General features: G+C 30.5%; 1 protein-coding gene across 1 annotated transcript in view; it reads right to left on the minus strand.

Moving 5' to 3' along the window:
* LOC106788609 (protein yippee-like 1) overlaps positions 1–5,184 on the minus strand; it is a 20,002-nt gene extending 14,818 nt beyond the window's left edge. Inside the window, exon 1 of the mRNA XM_014752023.1 lies at positions 4,603–5,184. The gene's annotated coding sequence lies outside the window, so the exon portion shown is untranslated. The remainder of the gene's footprint in view (positions 1–4,602) is intronic.
* Positions 5,185–6,438: the final 1,254 nt, after the last annotated feature.

Here is a 6,438-nt window from a genome sequence, read left to right on the forward strand (position 1 = left end):
AATAATATATAAATAAAAAAAAAGAAACATAAAATAAAAATGACTCAACTACCAAAAACAGACAAAATTAATTCCCATTGAAATGCTATTTTTAATTGGAATATATATACGTTTCTTAATCCTATGCTATATATTAAAAAAAAATACTATAAATATTTGTTGTATAATATTGACTGAAAAATAAATCCAATAAATATAACCCCTACTGTATTTCAAATATTACTTTAATAATTCTATTTAACAGAGATAGAGAGAGAGCTTCTCAACAAAGCAGAAAATTGAGAGAAATAAAAAAAAATTCCTGAAAGCGTGTAACGCGATCAAAAATTCACTCGAAACTAATTTTAATAAAAGTATACACGTATATAACGTATCTATAAGTTTATGATAATGAAAGATATATAAAATATAAAGTATACAATCAAAAGGTCAAATAAAAATATTTACTAGAATAAAAAAAAAGGAGTGAAGGGGGGGGTGGGTGGGTTCTTTGTTGCCAAGTAAAAACGTTCGATGAGAAATTCTGATATATAGATAGAGAGAAAATATTTTCTTTATAAATAAAATATAAAATTATATAAAACGTAAAAGTAAAAAGAGAGTTTTAATATGATGGAAAAAGAAAGTCGAAAGTGAATTTCATTTTAAACGATAGTTTTTCGAATGACGTACACACTCTCTTCTCTCACTCTTTCTCTCTCGTTTGAATTTCTTCATTTCTTCTAGAAAAATAAGAAGAAGAAGAAGAAAATAAAAAGCAAAAAGAAGCTATGCACGTTGACGACGAACGATGCAACTTAAATAAACACAACGAAGAGTGGAACACACGAGCACGACGAGTGCAACACCACGCACAGCTTTGAGTTTAGTTTAATTCGGGTCATCGTCCTTCACCGCTCTCTCGTCGTACCCGTTTCATTTTCTTCTGATCCCCCCATTCTCCTTTAGTACGAACGAACATACGGAACATAGAAACAAAACGATGCTGCAGCAATATGTACCAGATCCCTCTTCTATCCATGTGATGATTATCTTTTTTTTTTGTTTGCATTTTCAAATCGAATGCAAAATTTTCATCTTTCCAATATTTGTTTTTTAACGAAAATACTTTTATACAATTTATTTATATTCGGTTTGTTCTCCGTATGTAATTTTGTACACGTTGGGTACAATAATAAAATACTTATTGGGATAATCCCAATTTTTTGTTTGTTTACAAGTATAAAAAATATGATGTGTTAAAGAAAAAAAAAAAAAAAATATAGAAACCGAAAGTAATATTTAAATGATAATTCTAAATATAGTATTGAATTTTTACGTAAAAATAATAATAAAGATAGCATTTTAACGAATACAATTAAACACACGACGGAGAATCTATACGATATTTGGATATATATCAAATAATATGAAATAATATTGAATTATTATTTTTTGGAATATATTATACGATGTTTATTTATTCTTTTTTTTTTAAACGTTCATGCATAAATAAGATACTTACGGAAAGATCGTAATCACGGAAACACGAAATGCGTATGGCTCATTCTTCGTTTTTTTTTTCTTCCTACTTTACAAAAACATATCGTATGGATGAATGTGAATGTATATATGTAATATATATATGTGTGTTATGTGTACACGTGAAGTGAGAGATGATAACAACACAGGCCTCCAATGTTTTTACGACGCGCCGTCGCCGTTTCGAATCAGCTGTTTGAATGTGTACAAAACAAGACGCGCGGCCTTTCGAATTATCTTGCTTCTTGTGATATTGTCGAGGTTAAACGTGAAATTCGTAAACGTTTATTCAATGTTCTCTCTCTCTCTCTCTCTCTCTCTCTCTCTCTTTCGTAAAATAATAACAGTCGAAATCGAAAATTACGGAAAAAAAATTAATCAAAAGGAATAAAAAGAAAAAAAAAGAAAAATAAGAGACAAAGAATACAAAATTTGTACTCTATTTATTTTGGAGTTTCTTCTTTTTGTTGTTTCATTCACGATGATAATAAATCCAATCGAACGTGTGTATTACGTGTTTTAATTAAACATATATACTACTTATTTTTCTTTTCTTTTGTTTTCTTTGTTTTTTTCTTTTTGTATTTTTAGTCGTTTGATAAATAAAAGATACACGCATACGTAATGTGAACGTATCACGTATATATATTAACGCATATTATTCGAGAATTAAGATTAATCGATAGACAATATTTTCCTTAGAAAATGTTAGCTTAATTACAAAAACAATTCTTAGGATTACTCGTCAAGATATACATACATATCTCTCTCTCTCTTTTTATCTATCTCTCTGTGTATGTGTGTATGTTTGTCCGGAAATTTTGTGCCTATTTTCAAAGAATATTTCAATAAGAACAATTTATCTATTTTCGATTTATGTTTTTTTTATTTCGCACAACATTATCTATTAAATAAATATAATTATAAATAGATATACGAAATTTCGGAGGTTTCGTAAATTCGTGACGATTATTTGTTTAAGAAAAATAAACATTTTTTTTTTTTGTATAAATCGTTTAAAACTGTCCAGATATTTTAAATGTATGCATTTCCGTGTATGTAAATTTTTGATAATCGAAATAGAATTTTTTGGAGAAATTTAATCGAATGTTAATTAAAACGGAATACTTTCCACGCGGTCAAGTATCTCCTCGAGTGCAAAGATCGCTAAACTGTAAAGCAAGAGAAGAGAAGAGAAGGAAATAGAAATAAAAATAAAATCAAACGAAAGAGAATGAGAAAGAGAAAGAGAGAAATAGAGAGTGCATTGCACTTTTGTGGAAGGTATAACGCACGTTCGAAAAGGATCAACGTGAAACAGCCAAGAGAAATAACATGTTCTTCGTCCAATCATATTCTTCTATCTATTCTCTAATTTTCTTTATCTCTATCATTATCTTTCTATATCTATATTTCTCTCTCTTTCTCTCTCTTTCGTGCATGTATATTTCAAAGTAAGAGACGCACGTGTGCGGACGTGACAGTCGAGTTTCATTGGATGGCAGATTGCAATAGTTCATATGTAATATATGTATGTGTTGTTTATCTGCACAAAAATATGCACATATATATATATATACAAATAAATAAATCTATAAATTGTAACAATGAATATTTATGAAAAGCGTAATGGTACACGAGAGTATTCCTATTTTATTTATATTTGTTTTAGATTGTTGCATAAAAATAAATAATAAAAGAAAAAATATATATGTGCACACATAGTATGCAAAAATAATTAACGCATCCACTCGTATATATATATAATTAATAGTAATCAATATTGAACAAAATATTCCTTTGTTATATAGTAAAAGAAAAAGAAAAAACTATCCACTTGAAATTACAAAAAGTCTTTTCTTTCAGGTGTTCACCAAAGGAATCAAAATTTAAATAATAATAATACGACAAAATTCTGCAATAAATGAAATAATAAAATAAACAACAATAACAACAACAAAATCTGATATGTATGTAATATATAGAAGGTGTTGCAAAAGAAAAAAATAAATAAAAATTTAAATAATAATAATACGACAAAATTCTGCAATAAATGAAATAATAAAATAAACAACAACAACAACAACAACAATCTGATATGTATGTAATATATAGAAGGTGTTGCAAAAGAAAGGTGGCGGCCCTGGATGCGCGTCTTCTATTTCTTTCTCTTTCTCTCTTTTTCACTCTCTCCCTCTTTCCTTCTCTCTCTCTCTCTCTTTCGGTCTCGGGCAGCTGATGGCAGCCTCGAGCGTCAGCTGAGAGCGTACACAAAGGCTACGGAGAGAAACGTACCGCGCATACAACTAGATGCGCGCCTAGAAAATCAGAGTGAGAAGGAGAGAGACAGAGATATATATATATATATAGATATGCATATATGTATACATATATATATTTAAAGAGACAGAAAGAGAGAGAGAGAGAGAGAGACAAGGAGAGAAAGTCTACGACGAAAACATTGGTCATTTGGAAGACTTATGCGAATAGAAATACAATTAAATATCGAACCGAATGTTCTGATTTACTGTTGTTTTTATATCTATTTTCATATTAAATCCCATTTAAAATCTAGACCAACGAAAAAGAGAGAAAAAGAAAAAGAAGGTAGGAAATCTAAAAAATTCTAAAAAAAAAAATCTAAATGAGGATGAAATTATAAAAGAAATATTAAGAAAAAATGAAAGAATAAAATGATAAGGTAATGCAAAAGGTATTGCGTAGTTTGAGACGGACAGACACAGCATGGACGACGACTAATAGCACGTCCACCACAAACGCTTAACAACCGATTCACTTGACGACACACATTTCTTCGATTCTAGAATGATATAGAATAATCCTTTGACATTTCCTACGATTCGGTAAAACAATAATGATCAAAATTGCAAGAGGAAGTGAATGGGACTCTGGAAGAGGTAAAAACACATTTAAAGAGAATATCATATTAAAATGATCGTATAAAACAGTGACAACAAGTCCTGTCAAATAAGTTAATTTTCTCTTTAATGATTTTTTTATTATTAATTGGTAATGTTATTATTGTTGTTGTTATTATTATTCGAATAAAACATTACCAACCTCCATATGCATCCGTGGCCGCGGCAGCAAACGACGACGCGCGTGTCCTCGTTCCTCGTTCTTCCTCTTCCTTTTTTTTTTTATTTATTTATTTCTTCCTTCCTTCTTTACTTTTATCCCTTACTTTCCTTTCGTCTTGTTTATCTTCTTCTGTTTATTTTTTCTTTCTTTTTAATTTCTTTTCTCTCACGAACGAACGATTATTTATTTCTGAACTGTGCGTGTCCCCCGTCTATACAATTGCTACTTCGTTTTCGCACAGTGCCACGAACAACAACGTCGACGACAACAACGACGACTCGTCCTGATCATCACTAAATGCAAAAAACGGTCGCGTCCAACGAATACCGTACTGCTGATCGACTCGGCGTCGTTCGATTTATTTCGGTTCGTCCAAAGGTGGCGGGACGGTGTAAGGGAGAAATTTTATACGCGCATGCGCAATACTACATCAATTTATCTCCGGACATCGCCGTCGAGATGCACCGCGGCGCTGCAATCGCGGCTAACCCTACTCCCACGTATTTGATGGATGATGCACTAGGATGCACCCTAGGATGATGCACTTTTCTTTCTCCCTTTATTTTATTTTACTTTTTTAAATATCCTTATATATCCCAATGTTTGTCATTTATCTCGTACCCTTTCCTTCAATTGAATTTGAATATTTTATTTGTTTTTCAATTTTTTAAACTTTTACTTTCGTTTCGTAATTTTACTTTTTCTAATCTTTATCATATTTCGATTATTTACTTTATTTGATAGATGCAACTTATTGAATGATCGATGTTTTGAGGAAAGAAAACTTTTTTCTATGTTTCTACGATCTATCTTGAAATTAGCGCTCACTGAAAATCAAATAAATCTGTGATAATACTATATCGCGAGTCGAGGTAAATATAGTTCGGTGGGAAAAAGAAATATAGATCGAATAGCTCTACCTTTTATGTCTTCGTTGTTCCTCGTAGAATTAAACGAAAATATATATGTACGTAAATAGCAAGAAGGGCGTTAAGTTCGTGCATATCAATTGCAATGCTATCTCGACTGTTCGATTGTTCAAAATTACAAATATTCCCGCCGCTCTTGGATAACTTCGGGGCGTTGGAATTCCTGCAATATCCGCATTAGATGATTTGAAAAATGAAATAAACAATAATAATAATAAAAGAAATAAAAATTCACATGTCTTATACTTTAATATTATAAAAAAAATAAGAAGAAAAAATGTTTCAAGTTGATTAGAAAAATACTTTAGTTATAGAGTCGCAAATGAAATATTGTACGCATGAAACAAACAATTACGTGCGCGTATTTTCTATTAGATTATATAAAAAATGTACGACTGCATTTATCTGGTCGGCGTAGATTACACGTTTATCGTGTTATTAACGATTATGATTAAACAAACCTGCTCTGGATAATTGCAAATAAACGTTTAATAGGAAAACAAAAAGGTGATGTATTCTTCTTCCTGGATATATCGACGTTGATAATCTTCCAACACAGCAGAAACTCGACCATTCCCATTATTTGGAACCATACTCAAAATAAATGTCTCAGCGTATTCTTCTTGGTATTATAGGACAATAGTTTGGGACAATGTTTGATAAGATTGTTAAAATTGAAATATCTATGCAGACCAGGTAAACAGAGTCGCGTTAATCGCGGTAGGCTTTTAAATGTTAATTTTATCAACTGTTGACCATAAAACCTAAAAATAAATCCATTATTAATTTTAAGTAATGTTATGGTTATCGTGTAAAGATCCTACTTGGTAGTTTTAAAAATCTTCAACAATAGAATCAGGTTTTCTTCTTTCATCTTTCCTTTAGT

The sequence above is a fragment of the Polistes canadensis genome, unplaced genomic scaffold (assembly GCF_001313835.1).
Source record: "Polistes canadensis isolate GaletaPanama2010 unplaced genomic scaffold, ASM131383v1 scaffold_145, whole genome shotgun sequence".
Lineage (NCBI taxonomy): Eukaryota > Metazoa > Arthropoda > Insecta > Hymenoptera > Vespidae > Polistes > Polistes canadensis.